The sequence below is a fragment of the Bos indicus genome, chromosome 16, assembly GCF_029378745.1.
Source record: "Bos indicus isolate NIAB-ARS_2022 breed Sahiwal x Tharparkar chromosome 16, NIAB-ARS_B.indTharparkar_mat_pri_1.0, whole genome shotgun sequence".
Classification (NCBI taxonomy): domain Eukaryota; kingdom Metazoa; phylum Chordata; class Mammalia; order Artiodactyla; family Bovidae; genus Bos; species Bos indicus.
The window spans coordinates 7005691-7022224 of NC_091775.1; the positions used below are offsets into that span (position 1 = coordinate 7005691).

At 38.0% G+C, this 16534-nt stretch overlaps 1 long non-coding RNA gene across 1 annotated transcript in view; it reads right to left on the reverse strand.

The window, feature by feature from the left end:
- Nucleotides 1-4: 4 nt before the first annotated feature.
- The window catches only part of LOC139176316 (uncharacterized), a 60676-nt gene continuing 44146 nt past the window's right edge, over nucleotides 5-16534 (reverse strand). The window contains exon 3 of the long non-coding RNA XR_011560719.1: nucleotides 5-217. This is a non-coding gene — a long non-coding RNA (uncharacterized lncRNA). The remainder of the gene's footprint in view (nucleotides 218-16534) is intronic.

A 16534-nucleotide genomic window follows, 5' to 3' on the forward strand; every position in this document is an offset into this window, starting at 1 on the left:
AGAGACAAGCTGTTGCATTGCGGAATAGCAACTTTATTCAGAAATCAAGCTGACCAAGATGATGGACTAATTTGACTCCAAAGAACCATCTTACTCAATTTATAATTCAAGATTTTTTATATTTAAAGAGGAGGGGTTATGGCTGATTGTTGCAAATATTTTGGTACCAGAATCCTTTGTTCTTGCAGCTGTGTAGTCAGTGTTCTTATATATAAACCTCCAAAAAAAAAAAAAAGATAATCATTGTTCTGCATCTTTTAAATATGTGTATATATATATACATATATGTATGTGTATGTGTGTGTATATATATATATATAATATTGAAGTATAGTTGACTTACAATGGTTCATCACTTTAAATATATCATGCCATTCCCTCTGTCTTTTTGAATTTCTGTTGAGAAGTCAGCTGATAGCCTGATTGTATGTTGTCATCTTTCCCTTGTTGCTTTTAATATGTTATCTTTGTCTTTAATTGTTTTCAGTTTGGTTACTCTGGGTCTTGGTATGTTCCTCGTTGGGGTTATCCTGCATGCGACTCTCTGCTTCCTGAGCTTGGTTGAATATTTCCTTTCCCATGTTAGGGAAGTTTTTAGCTATTATTTTCTGCAACTTTTGATCTCTAAATGAATTGAAGTATTATACCTGTAAAGGTCACAGCCTTGAGAATGTATATTTCAGGCCACGGGGGACATTCTTTTACAAAAGGTGCAGAGCCAGCATTTCTAAGCACAGGCAACAGAGCTCAAGTGTTAAAGGAATAGATTCAATATGAAGTTAGGTTTGTTCTTCTCTGTTACAATATCTCTGCAAAGGCAGAAAAGAAACATTATTTTGTCCAGAGAAGAAGAACAGAATGCTGTAGAGTTTAGTGGAAAGAGTGTTTTCCTCAATAAAATATCTGAGATTTAATCTCAAGTATCTGGGTGGCACTAATGGTAAAGAATATCCGTCTGCCAGTGAAGGAGACACGAGAGTTGCAGATTCAGTCCCTGGGTTAGAAATATCCCTTGGAGGAGGAAACGGCAGCCCACTCCAGTAATCTCGCCTGGACAATCCCATGGACAGAGGAACTTGGCAGGCCACAGTCCATAGAGTCACAAAGAGTTGGATATGACTGAAGCAACTTAGGACTTAGCACATAATAAACTTGTAAATATGTGTCCAGTTTCTGACTGTTTTTTTCTTCCTGGAAGAATAAATATTAATATTTAACTTGGATAGTTGATGTCAATAAAATTTGATTTGTTCAAATATAATAAAGTGATTTGTAAACTTTTTTGCAACTAATTGTATTGTTATATTGTTACCCTAGTTGATATGAACATTATATTTTAAGGAAGAAATACAAAATACACACAAAATTTTGTAGTTAAAAAAATTGTGAATAACTTTTGCATTGTATTTAGTAAAGTCTCCAAATTATACTCTTAATAATTGACTGAAACTACAGTTCTAATGGAATGTGATGATTTTGGTACTGACCAAAATGACTGTCTTGTAACTGTAAGGTCACAATGGGTTGTGTTTTGGGCAGGATATATGTATGTGAGTATAAAGAAGCAATATGTGGAAGTGAGTTATAATAATTGAAAACATTCTCGAAGGGTTTTGTGCTTTTTTGGTCTGGGATCTAACACCTTTTAAAGCTGTACTTTGAAAAGTTTCCATGTCATATCTCATATCTCTGTTGATTTAAGAATATGTCTGTCACTGATGTTTGTTAGCAAACATGATGTTTGCAACTTTTTTGGCATCTTGTGGGCACTTTTCCACTTCTCAGTGGGCATCAGGTACGAACAGCCTGCTTGGCCTGGCAATTGCTCTTATCAATTCAGAAATGCTGCATGTTTTTCTGTCTCATGGTTGCTTGTACTCACTCTGCCCTATGACACCCACAGTCCTAAACATCTTCATTATTGGCCTTTTTGTCCTCATGACTCATTCCTTTTGTCCTAAAGGAATATGTTGGGGGAAAACAGTGAGCCTTACGCTCACAAAGTTTTCCCTTGCTTTCTCTTGATTCCTAAAAAATACTGTAACATGATCATAAATCATAGTATACAATTGCCATTTGTATAGTGAAACCTACCAAGTAATTCAAAAATTAAGTTGTTAGATATTACATATATGAAAAAATCCTTAAGGTTAAAAATTAAAATACATTTATTTTTGCAATGACTATCATTTATCAAATCTTGACTATAACTAAATATTTTTGTAAGTAATATTCCTCATAGCTTATCACATTTTCAGTATTTTATCATATGAGCTTATTGATGCTTTGGTGATCTGGTTCCACAAATTAATTTTCAAAATGCAATTATCTTTTTTGTTTTGAAAATTATTTCTATCATCTTTTCAAAGGATTATATAAATATATGTTTGTTACCAATGTCTGTCTACAATAACTAAATGCATTTTTATAATTAAGAATCCTTTCCAAACAGAAAACTGAACTTATTATATGAATTTCTCTGAAAATGGATACTATTCTTCAGCTAGGAATATGGCTATTTTAAAACAGAAACATGTACACACCTGTTAAAGATTTTGAGAGGCAGATTACAACTTCTCACCCTTATATATACCATCAGCTGATTGAATAAAAGAATCTGAATTTGTTTCAGGAAGAAAATGTTACCTTGCTGCTTTGTTTTCCAAAGATATACTACTAATTTACAGGAAGAAAATGTTACCTTGCTGCTTTGTTTTCCAAAGATATACTACTAATTTACAAAGACTAAGAATGTTGATTCCAGTTGTTCAATACAGTCCTCACTTTTTGGTATTTTTTGTCTTTTTCATTTTAGCCATTAGGTTGAATATGTAATGGATCCTAATTTTGATTTAATATATATTTTTCTCGATGACTGATATTATGTTTACTGATTATATTTTGTAAGTTTTTGGATTATCCCTTTCTTTTGCCAACTTGTGTTGAGCTATTTTCCTTATTAGTACATTGACATTCTTTATATTGGGAATATGAGTTTTTTCTTGGAAAAATATGTATTTCAAATAACTTTATTCATACTTTGGCCTGTGGATTTAATCATAAATTGCATTTGGTAAGCAGAAGTTTTTCTTCATAATATAATCCAATTTCTTATATTTTCCTGAATGATTATCACTTTTCAAATCCTGGTTAAGAAATAATTCCTACTCCAAGATTTTGAAAATATTTTCCTATGCTTTATCTTCTAAGAGACAATTATATTTTTATTTGTACTTGTATATATAATCTATCTAGAATGTATTTGTGTTTAGTGTGAGGTTGCTGTTGTTGTTTAGTTGCTAAGTCCAGCTGTTTGTGACCCCATGAGCTATAGCCTGCCAGCCTCATCTGTTCATGGAATTTTCCAGGCAAGAATAATAGAATGGGTTGCAGTTTCCTCTTCCAAGGGATCTTCCCAACCCAAGAATATAACCTGCAACCCCTGGTCTCCTGCTTGGCAGGTGGATCTTTACCACCGAGTCACCTGGGAAACCCTTTGTATGAGATAGGAGGTCACATGATTATTATTTTTTGTGTGTGTACCTATTTAAATAAAGCTGTAGAATTCCTTAAAAATACTACAAATTTCTTTCACTTCACTGCAGTGGAACATTTGCTACACAAAAGGTAACTGTGTAAAGTATTAATATAATTTTGTCTGGCTTCTGTTTTATTCTGATTTACTAGCCACCCCCCCCCTTTTTTCCCTATTTTTATACTAATGCTTCACTATCTTATTTACCAATGCTTTATAAGAGCCTTGATATCTGGTGGTAAATGATAATGACACCAGCAATTGTGATACAAAAGTCTTTGCTTTATACAATTTTTTCTTATGTTATTAAGTGGAAGAATTACTTTAATATTAGTTAGTTGCTCAGTTTTGTTTGACTGCAACCCCCATGGACTGTAGCTCACCAATTTCATCTGTCCATGGAATTCTCCGGGCAACAATACTGGAGTGGGTAGCCTTGTTTTTCTCCAGAAGATATTCCCTCCCCAGGGATACAACTTGGAGGCAGACATTGCCTCCAAGTTATATTGCAGGCAGATTGTTTAATGTTTCAGCCACTAGGGGGTTATCTTCTTGCTAACATTTTACCATTAAATAGCAGCCATCTATCTCACTAGTAAACTTTTTCCTATAAAGTTAATTTAACCTTCACTGATTATTTCCCAATCTGATACTGTCTGGTAGAAAGGTAAGCTTGAGGAAACAGTGGTGGCCTAGCAGAAAAAGATTCAAGCTGATCTCTATAAACCTTATCCCAGACAAACCCCAATTTCGCCCAGGAGTGCTAACAGATATGCTACAAAATAATCACAGAGACTGTTCCAACTCCATGAATGTGCTCTAGGCACGGAATGGATACAGATTATCCACAGGGGCTTCTCTAGTTCCTAGACACTTGCCCTTGATGCACAGCTGTGTCCTCAGGTGACCTTATGCAGCTGGAGCCTCAGATCAGATCAGATCAGATCAGTCGCTCAGTCGTGTCCCACTCTTTGCGACCCCATGAATTGCAGCATGCCAGGCCTCCCTGTCCATCACCAACTCCCGGAGTTCACTCAGACTCACATCCATCGAGTCAGTGATGCTATCCAGCCATCTCATCCTCTGTCATCCCCTTCTCCTCTTGCCCCCAATCCCTCCCAGCATCAGAGTCTTTTCCAATGAGTCAGCTCTTCACATGAGGTGGCCAAAGTACTGGAGTTTCAGCTTTAGCATCATTCCTTCCAAAGAAATCCCAGGGCTGATCTCCTTCAGAATGGACTGGCTGGACCTCCTTGCAGTCCAAGGGACTCTTGAGAGCCTTCTCCAACACCACAGTTCAAAAGCATCAATTCTTTGGCACTCAGCCTTCTTCACAGTCCAACTCTCACATCCATAAATGACCACAGGAAAAACCATAGCCTTGACTAGATGAACCTTTGTTGGCAAAGTAATGTTTCTGCTTTTGAATATGCTATCTAGGTTGGTCATAACTTTCCTTCCAAGGAGTAAGCGTCTTTTAATTTCATGGCTGCAGTCACCATCTGCAGTGATTTTGGAGCCCGGAAAAATAAAGACTGACCCTGTTTCCACTGTTTCCCCATCTATTTCCCAAGAAGCGATGGGACCGGATGCCGTGATCTTCGTTTTCTGAATGTTGAGCTTTAAGCCAACTTTTTCACTCTCCTCTTTCACCTTCATCAAGAGGCTTTTTAGTTCCTCTTCACTTTCTGCCATAAGGGTGGTTTCATCTGCATATCTGAGGTTATTGATATGTCTTTCGGTAATCTTGATTCCAGATTGTGCTTCTTCCAGTCCAGCGTTTCTCATGATGTACTCTGCGTAGAAGTTAAATAAGCAGGGTAACAATATACAGCCTTGACAAACTCCTTTTCCTATTTGGAACCAGTCTGTTGTTCCATGTCCAGTTCTAACTGTTGCTTCCTGATCTGCATACAGGTTTCTCAAGAGGCAGGTCAGGTGGTCTGGTATTCCCATCTCTTTCAGAATTTCCCACAGTTTATTGTGATCCACACAGTCAAAGGCTTTGGCATAGTCAATAAAGCAGAAATAGATGGTTTTCTGGAACTCTCTTGCTTTTTCCATGATCCAGCGGATGTTGGCAATTTGATTTCTGGTTCCTTTGCCTTTTCTAAAACCAGCTTGAACATCAGGAAATTCACAGTTCACATATTGCTGAAGCCTGGCTTGGAGAATTTTAAGCATTACTTTACTAGCGTGTGAGATGAGTGCAATTGTGCGGTAGTTTGAGCATTCTTTAGCATTGCCTTTCTTTGGGATTGGAATGAAAACTGACCTTTTCCAGTCCTGTGGCCACTGCTGAGTTGTCCAAATTTGCTGGCATATTGACTGCAGCATTTTCACAGCATCATCTTTCAGGATTTGGAATAGCTCAACTGGAATTCCATCACCTCCACTAGCTTTGTTCGTAGTGATGCTTTCTAAGGCCCACTTGACTTCACATTCCAGGATGTCTGGCTCTAGGTCAGTGATCACACCATCGTGATTATCTGGGTCATGAAGATCTTTTTTGTAAAGTTCTTCTGTGTATTCTTGCCATCTCTTCTTAATATCTTCTGCTTCTGTTAGGTCCATACCATTTCTGTCCTTTATTGAGCCCATCTTTGCATGAAATGTCCCCTTGGTATCTCTAATTTTCTTGAAGAGATCTCTAGTCTTTCCCATTCTGTTGTTTTCCTCTATTTCTTTGCATTGATCACTGAGGAAAGCTTTTTTATCTCTTCTTGCTATTCTTTGGAACTCTGCATTCAGATGTTTATATCTTTCCTTTTCTCCTTTGCTTTTTGCTTCTCTTCTTTTTATGGGAAAGATATGTGCAATACAGCATGCTGTTATGTAACTTGTAACTGTCAATCAAAAGTGCCAGTCCACACCTACCTAGATGAATATGCAAAAGCCCTCTCTTGAAAACCCCCATACCTCATAATTCCAGTGCCTCTCTCAGTGCACTGAGGGATGACCATATATTCCAGATCTGTCTGCTTACATCGGACATGTTATGATGCTATCTTGAGACCATTTCCCATGTGGATTTTGGCAATATCTAATATCTGTAAGAGAAAATCTTGCTACTGCTGTATTGCTTGGTAAAAAAAAAAAAAAAAAAAAAGGCATCATTATCTGTTTTGAGTCCCATCTTTGAGAAATTATTCCTATGCTTGGGGAGAAAGGTAAAAGAAGGCTCTTAGTTGTTTTTTTAACTTATACCTGACAAGGATACTAGACGCCTGGGATTCCATCAGGAGTTTTTAATTTTTTTTTCCTAAATTTTATTTATTTTTTAATTAAAAAAATTTTTTCTTCTTCTTCTTATTTTTGTTTTACTTTACAATATTGTATTGGTTTTGCCATACATCAACATGTATCCACCATGGGTGTACACGTGTTCCCCATCCTGAACTCCCCTCCCACCTCCTCCCCCATACCATCCCTCTGAATCATCCCACTGCACCAGCCCCAAGCTTCCTGCATCCGGCATCGAACCTGGACTGGTGATTCATTTCTTATATGATATTATACATGTTTTAATGCCATTCTCCCAAATCATCCCCCTCCCCCCGCCCCCACAGAGTCCAAAAGACTGTTCTATACATCTGTGTCTCTTTTGCTATCTCACATACAGGGTTGTCATTACCATTTTTCTAAATTCCATATATATGCGTTAGTATACTGTATTGGTGTTTTTCTTTCTGGCTTACTTCACTCTGTATAATAGGCTCCAGTTTCATCCACCTCATTAGAACTGATTCAAATGTATTCTTTTTAATGGCTGAGTAATACTCCATTGTGTACATGTACCACAGCTTTCTTATCCATTCATCTGCTGATGGACATCTAGGTTGATTTTTTTATTTTAATTTAATTTAAATTTTTTTAATTTAAATTAATTTATTTTAATTAGAGGCTAATTACTTTACAATATTGTATTGGTTTTGCCATAAGTCAACATGTATGCTGAAAACCTACTCCATATGTCATTGTTAGTAACATGCATATTGGATTTTAAAATATCAGCATGATAAGTCAAGAAGAAATCACTTTAAGGTTAAATGGGAGAATGTTTGTATATCACTTATATAGGTAGATAAACTGACAATAAAATATATAACAATAATTCTAAGAATCTCATATTTCTCATATTAGTCACTAAGCTCTATGAGTTTTGCTTGTAAATACACATCTTCCATTCATACAGCTTAACTCACTCTAACTGCTCATCCTCATTTTCACCATGTGTTTGTACATATTGTAAAAATAAGTTACTTGTGCCATATAGCAAACAAGTACATTTCAAACACATATTTATCAAAGACCTGTGTATGAGGTGCTTCTTGGCTTACAATGTATTTCTCAACACGTTAACATGGAATTCTTGGTGACACTTCAAGAGTCAGCTTGTGTTTCACTCTTCTTATTCTCACATTTATCCTCCACCTTGACCTCCATGGCACAAAAATAATTTCAACATAAACCGAGTGTCCCTTTCCATGAAATTTTGGATGCTGTTGTCAGATTGTGGGATTGCACTTAGTCCCTTATGCTCTTCTATTACTAAAGGGGATGATAAAAGTATTGTGATGATTAAATTAGGTAATGAGTATAATAGGCTTAGGAACAGAAGAAGCTCCCATGTCTATTTTTATGGCAATATGATTGTTTATTTTTCTTCCATTTCTGAAGTATTATGAGTTCATTAATGAAGATTCTGACTTTTATATAACTTATTAAGGACAGGTCAGTTTACATGTAATCTAAATGTATGGCCATGTCTAGTGCTAAAATTGCCTTTACTTATCTTTATAATGAAGATAATCTGACCTCCTCCAAAAGGTCCCATGCATGCACTGCCACACTCAGTGCCCCTGCAGCAGGCCACCGCCTGTTAGAACTGTTAGTACAATTTGACCTGGACATGGAACAGCAGACTGGTTCCAAATCAGGAAAAGAGTATGTCAGGGCTGTATATTGTCACCCTGCTTATTTAACTTATATGCAGAGTACATATTGAGAAACACTGGCATGGATGAAGCACAAGCTGGAATCAAGATTGCTGGGAGAAATGTCAATAACTTCAGATATACAGATGAAACCACCCTAATGGCAGAAAGTGAAGAACTAAAGAGCCTCTTGATGAAAGTGAAAGAGGAGAGTAAAAAGCTGACTTAAAACTCACCATTCAGAAAACTAGGATCATGGCATCTGGTCCCATTACCTCACAGCAAATAGATGGAGAAACATTGAGAGATTTTATTTTTGGGGACTCTGGGGGAGGGGTGGTCCTAAGATGGAGGAATAGGATGGGGAGACCACTTTCTCCCCCACATAATTCATCGAAAGACACTTGAACACTGAGCAAATTCCACAAAACAACTTCAGAACACTGGTGGAGGACATCGGGCACCCAGAAAGGCAGCCCATTGTCTTCAAAAGGAGGTAGGACAAAATATAAAAGATAAAAAGAGAGGCAAAAGAGTGAGGGACAGAGACCCATTCTGGGGAGGGAGTCGTGAAGGAGGAGAAGTTTCCAAACACCAGGAAACCCTCTCACCAGTGGGTCTGTGGGGAGTTTTGGAATCTCAGAGGGCAACATAAACAGGAGGAAAAATAAATCAATAAAACCCACAGATTACACCCTTAACTGCAACACCCAGTGGAGAAGTAGCCCAGACTCTCACGTTTGCCACCAGCAAGCCAGGGCTGAACAGGGAGGGGCGGGCTGCATTGCTTAGGGTAAGGACCGGACCTGAAGGCCCTGAGGACAATCTGAGGGAGCTAACATGAGATAGCAACCCAAACTGTGAGATAGACAAAGAGAGAAAAAAAGAAAGAAAGAAAAAAGAAAAAGAGAGAACTTTCCCCTGAAAAGCTCCTAAGGCACTGCCAGGCCTGCTCACAGAACAAAGAACTGAGTGAATATCAGAGGAGAGCTAGCCTGCTGTGGACAGTCCAATTCCCCGCCGGAGGCAGAGAGGCAGGCAGGCAACAGCTAGAGCCAGAAGGCAAGGGGAAATCTCAGCCCCAGAGATGGCATCTCTACCAAACTGCCAGCGGGGTTCCAGTTGCTAACAAAGTCTTCCTGGGATCCTAGATGGCTGACATCCACCAGGAGGGTCGCAGCCAGAGATCAGCTCCCCAGAGGAGACACAAAGTACGCCTGAGACAGTGCTCCCACTGCGCACCCAGGAAACTGAGCAACTGGGGTGGGGGAGGTAATAAGATGCACCGTCCACCAGGACAGTGTGTGCTCACCAAGCACCTGGTCGCCTGAGCTGCTCGGACCAGGGAAGGGCACAAAATGTAGGCCCAACTGAGTCTGTGCCTTTGTGGAGTACCCAAGAACCTGAACCTGAGTGGCTTAGACCTGGGAAGTGCACACAATCCAGGGCCTGCTTTAGACAGTTCCCCTGCAAAGCAACCTGGATCCTGGCAGTGCACACACGCCATGAGTGGGGGCAAATCCAGTGTGGCCCAGACACTAAGAGCACTCTCCACACATGCCAGTGATATTTGTTTGCAGTGTTCCTCTCTCCCCGCAGCACAACTGAACAAGTGAGCTTAAATAAGTGACTCCCTCCATCCCCTTGTGTCAGGGCAGACATTAGACACTGAAGAGACTTGCAAACAGAAGAAGCCAAAATAAACAAAGAAGAGTGAACTGCTCTGGAAGTGACAGGTGCAACAGATTAAAACCCTGTAGTTAGCACCGACTACATTGGAAGGGGCCTATAGACCTCAAGAAAAAGTATAAGCTGGAAGAAGGAACTATCTGAAATGAACTGACCCCACACTGCCCACAACAGCTCCAGAGAAATTCCTAGATATATTTTACTACTATCATTTTTAAAAATTTTGTTTTATTTTAAGTTCTTTATTACTCCTTTAATTTTCATTTTTATAACCTATTACCTGCCCCCCCCAAAAGATCCTATTTTATTTTATTTTATTTTTTTTTTTCACCGACCAATCTGTGTTTATTGATGAGACCCAAATATGAAAGCATCATGGAAAATGATCAGCCCGCTGAAATGTAAGACAGGTACAATTATCCAAACTCTCCTTCCAGAAAAAAAGTCAATGAATATATGCAAAAGATCCTATTTTAAAAGCAAATTTCATATATATTTTTTATAACTTTTATGATTTTTTTTAATATTGTATTTTTGAGAGTCTAACCTCTACTTTTGATTTTTAATCTTTGCTTTTTGGTGTTTGTTGTCAATTTTGTACCTTTAAGAATCCACTCTTCAGTACCCATTTTTACTTAGGAGTGTGATTACGGACTTTATTGTCCTCTCTGGCTTCTGACTCTCCTTATTCTCCCCCAGGTCACCTCTATTTCCTCCCTCCCCTTTCTCTTCTCTACCCAAATCTGTGAATCTCTTTGGGTACTCTGGGCTGTGGAGAACACTTAGGGAACTGATTACTGGGTACATCTGTCTCTATCCTTTTGACTCCCCCTCTCCTCTTCCAGGTCACATCTATCTCCTTATTCCCTCTTCTCTATGAAATTCTGTGAATCTCTTTTAGTGTTCCAGGCTGTGGAGAGAACATAGGGAATTGATTACTTGATAGATTGCTCTCTTCCCTTTTTATTCTGCCTCTTCTCCTCCTGGTCAACTCTATCTCCCTCCTCCCTCTTGTCTTCTCCATGTAACTCTGTGAACCTCTCTGGGTGTCCTTCACTGTGGAGAATAATTTCTCCATTAACAAAGATGTTTCATCATTGGTGTGCTATGGATGGAGAAGTCTTGAGGCTACTGTAAGAATAAGACTGAAAACAGAGGCAAGAGGCTTAAATCCAAAACTTGAGAATACCAGAAAAATACTGACCCCAGGGAACATTAATTGACAAGAGCTCATCCAAAAACCTCCATATCTACACTGAAACCAAGCTCCACCAAAGAGCCAGCAAGTTCCAGAGCAAGACATACCACACTAATTCTCCAGCAACACAGGAACATAGCCCTGAGCTTCAAAACACAGGCTGCCCAAAATCACAACAAACCCATAGACACCTCAAAACTCACTGCTGCACACTTCATTGCACTGCAGAGAGAAGAGATCCAGCTTCACCCACCAGATCACTGATGCAAGCTTCCTCAACCAGGAAACCTTGACAAGCCACTCATTCAACCCACCCACAGGGAGGAACTTCCACAATAAAGAGGAACCACCAACTTCCAGAATACAGAAAGGCCACCCCAAACACAGCAATCTCAACACGATGAAAAGGCAGAGAAATATTCAACAGGTAAAGGAACATGATAAATGCCCATCAAACCAAACAAATGAGGAGGAGATAGGGAGTCTACCTGTAAAAGAATTCAGATTAATGATAGTGAAAATGATCCAAAATCTTGAAAACAAAATGGAGTTACAGATAAATAGTCTGGAGATAAGGTTTGAGAAGGTGCAAGAAAAGTTTAACAAGGACCTAGAAGAAATAAAAAGGAGTCAATCAATAATGCACAATGCAATAACTGAGATCTAAAACACTCTGGAGGGAACCAACAGTAGAATAACTGAGGCAGAAGAGAGGATAAGTAAGGTGGAAGACAGAATGGTGGAAATAAAGGAAGGAGAGAGGCAAAAAGAATATAAAAGAATTAAAAGAAATGGGGATAACCTCAGATACCTCTGGGACAATGTTAAATGCCCAACTTTTGTATCATCGGAGTCCCAGAGGAAGATAAAATGAAAGGCCATGAGAAAATACTTGAGGAGATAATAGTTGAAAACTTCCCTAAAATGGGGAAGGAAATAGCCACCCAAATCCAAGAAATCCAGAGAGTCCCAGCAGGATAAACCCAAGGAAAAACATCCCAAGACACACACTAATCAAATTATTGAAGATCAAACACAAAGAACAAATATTAAAAGCAACACAGGAAAAGCAACAAATAACACACAAGGGGATTCCCATAAGGATAAAAGCTGATTATTCAGTAGGAACTCTTCAGGCCAGAAGGGAATGGCAGGACATACTTAAGGTGATGAAAGAGAAAAGACTACAACCCATATTACTGTAACCAGCAAGGATTTCATTCAAATATGAAGGAGAAATCAAAAGCTTTACAGACAAGCAAAAGCTGAGAGAATTCAGCACCACCAAACCAGCTCTTCAACAAATGCTAAAGGATCTTCTCTAGAAAGGAAACACAGAAAAGGTTTATAAACTCGAACCCAAAACAACAAAGTAAATGCAACGGAATCATACTTATCAATAATTACCTAAATTGTAAATGGGTTGAATGCCACAACCAAAAGACAAAGACTGGCTGAATGGATATAAAAACAAGACCCCTATGTATGCTGCCTACAAGAGACCCACCTCAAAACAAGGAACACATACAGACTGAAAGTGAAGGGGTAGAAAAAGATATTTTGGGGGGCTCCAAAATCACTGCATATGGTGACTGCAGCCATGAAATTTTAAAAGATACTTGCTCCTTGGAAGAAAAATTATGATCAACCTAGACAGCTTACTGAAAAGCAGAGACATTACTTTGCCAATAAAGGTCCATCTAGTCAAAGCTTTGGTTTTTTCAGTAGTCATGTATGGATGTGAGAGTTGGACTATAAAGAAAGCTGGATGTCGAAGAATTGATGCTTTTGAACTGTGGTGTTGGAGAAGACTCTTTAGAGTCCCTTGGACAGCAGGGAGATCCAACCAGTCCATCCTAAAGGAAATCAGTCCTGAATATTCACTGGAAGGTCTGATGCTGAAGTGGAAACTCCAGAACTTTGGCCACCTAATGTGAAGAACTGACTTATTTGAAAAGACCCTGATTCTGGGAAAGATTGAAGGCAAGAGGAGAAGGGGGATGATACAGGATGAGATGGTAGGATGCCATCACTGACTCAATGCACATGAGTTTGAGTAAACTCCAGGAGTTGACGATGGACAGGAAGGCCTGGTGTTCTGCAGTCCATGGGATCCCAAAAACTGAGCGACGGAACTGAATTGATGTATGCAAATAAAGAACACCAAAATTTACTTTGCAGTTTTCCTCTGTAATCTCTAAAAAGAAGTAAAGTTTTTCGTTCTAATTTTCTTCATGAAAATTAGATGAGTAATAAGTCAAATTTAGGAAAAAATATGCAAAACTTTAGAATGAACTCTTTGGAAAAAATATGCAAAAGCCACCTTATGTTCTCTTGTTTTTGTCTTTCATTATTTATGAGTCCAGAGGCAGTTGTTACAGATATAAACGCCATATGAACTAGACTACTTTTTTATTTTCAATAAGAAAAATGATTAATGCTTCATATTAGAAGCTTTCAGGACTTTGAGAACATGTTTCCTGAACTCTTTTCTCACCAATACACATTTTCAACTGTGATATTATAAGAAAAACATTTTAATAATACTATATAAAATACAGCTATTTCATAATTATAAGTTACACATACACACACACATATATATATAGGTATCCTATAAGACAGTCAAAAATTTCAAACAGATTTAAGGTATTTACATTTTACCACTTATACAGCATTAACTAGACTTTTACATACCAAGAAAATCATATAAGTGAAAAATGTAATGACTATATTTGACTAATATATTTGAAGATATCCAGGGCAGCACAGATGCCCAGAATACATAAACTAGAATTTGTGCCAAATTCTTAATGTCCCACGAAACTACTGCTCAAAAAAGAGAAAGAAATTGTGACCAGGTGGTATTGTTATTGTTTATTTTAAATTATTCTCTGGTTTCTTCCTTTTGGCTACCATTTCCTACTAGATATGCTTTTTGTTTTGTCCAAAGCTTTAATGTGATCTATATATTTAGCTGACTTCATACATGAGAAAAAAAAATCTTATATACTATTTAATCATCATGATATGAAAATATTTTAAAGTTAAATAAAATAATACTAAATTAATGAAACATATAGAAGTAGTTATTGAATAAATATTAGATACACTGGTTATTATTTTAAAAAGAAAAAAAGATGGCAAACACAAAGCCATTTTCCACTTTCTGTTTACATCACAATTTCATTGTTATATATTTCTAGTAGTCAATAAAATACAATAAAATGCAGTAGTCAATAAAATAGTTATATAACTTTATACCATCTTCTGATAGTAGGTAGAATACATTTTCAATATTAAAATATTCTCAGTATTTTGCATAATATAGTTCTGAAATACATAGACTTAGGAATTTTATTTTCTTTTGGACTTAGTTTCATGACAGAATCATGAATTAACAATTAAACTTTGGAATGATGAGCAAAAAGTCTTTAAGAAGTCACATTCCTGTAAGGGTTTATTTTCTTTTCAGATTAAATGTCAATAACTTAGCCATTATTGTAATCCTACTTTTAAAAATTCATATATTTAGAAATTAGAAAACCAAATGTAAAAGAATATAGTGAAAGGAATGGTTGCCAATTGCATTAGATCCCATAACTATTCAGAAATAAATAGCCATTGTTGGCCACAGGGGAGGATGGTCGGCTCCAACATTTTAGTTCAGCGAAAAGAAAAGGAAAAAAGGAAAGATATAAGTATCTGAATGCAGAGTTCCAAAGACTAGCAAGGAGAGATAAGAAAGCCTTCCTCAGCAATCAATGCAAAGAAACAGAGGAAAACAACAGAATGGGAAAGACTAGAGATCTCTTCAGGAAAATTACAGATACAAAGGGAACATTTCATGCAAAGATGGGCTCGATAAAGGACAGAAATGGTATGGACCTAATAGAAGCATAAGATATTAAGAAGACCTGGCAAGAATACACAGGAGAAATGTACAAAAAAGAGCTTCATGACCCAGATAATCACGATGGTGTGATCACTCACCTAGAGCCAGACATTCTGGAATGTGAAGTTATGTGGGCCTAAGAAAGCATCACTACGAACAAAGCTAGTGGAGGTGATGGAATTCCAGTTGAGCTCTTTCAAATCCTGAAAGATGATGTTGTGAACATGCTGCACTCAATATGCCAGCATATTTGGAAAACTCAGCAGTGGCCACAGGACTGGAAAAGGTCAGTTTTCATTCCAATCCCAAAGAAAGGCAATGTCAAGGAATGCTCAAACTATCACACAATTGCACTCATCTCACACGCTAGTAAGTAATGCTCAAATTCTCCAAGCCAGGCTTCAGCAATAAATGAACCATGAACTTCTGATGCTCAAGCTGGTTTTAGAAAAGACAGAGGAACCAGAGATCAAATGGCCAACATCTGCTGGATCATTGAAAAAGCAAGAGAGTCCCAGAAAAACATCTATTTCTGTTTTATTGACTATGCCAAAGCCTTTGACTGTGTGGATCACAATAAACTGTGCAAAATTCTGAAAGAGATGGGAATACAAGACCACCTGACCTGCCTCTTGAGAAACCTGTATGTAGGTCAGGAAGCAACAGTTAGAACTGGACATGGAACAACAGACTGGTTCCAAATAGGAAAAGAAGTACGTCAAGGCTGTATATTGTCACCCTGCTTATTTAACTTCTATGCAGAGTACATCATGAGAAACGCTGCACTGGAAGAAGCACAAGCTAGAATCAACAGTGCCGGGAGAAATATCAATAACCTCAGATATGTGGATGACACCACCCTTATGGCAGAAAGTGAAGAGGAACTAAAAAGCCTCTTGATGAAAGTGAAAGTGGAGAGTGAAAAAGTTGGCTTAAAGCTCCACATCAGAAAACTAAGATCATGGCATCTGGTCCCATTACTTCATGGGAAATAGATGGGGAAACAGTGGAAACAATGTCAGACTTTATTTTGGGGGGCTCCAAAATCACTGCAGATGGTGATTGCAGCCATGAAATTAAAAGATGCTTACTCCTTGGAAGGAAAGTTATGACCAATCTAGGTAGCATATTAAAAGGCAGAGATATTACTTTGCCAACTAACGTCTGTCTAGTCAAGGCTATGGTTTTTCCAGTGGTCACGTATGGATGTGCGTGTTGGACTCTGAGGAAAGCTGAGCGCAGAAGAATTGATGCTTTTGAACTGTGGTGTTGGAGAAGAC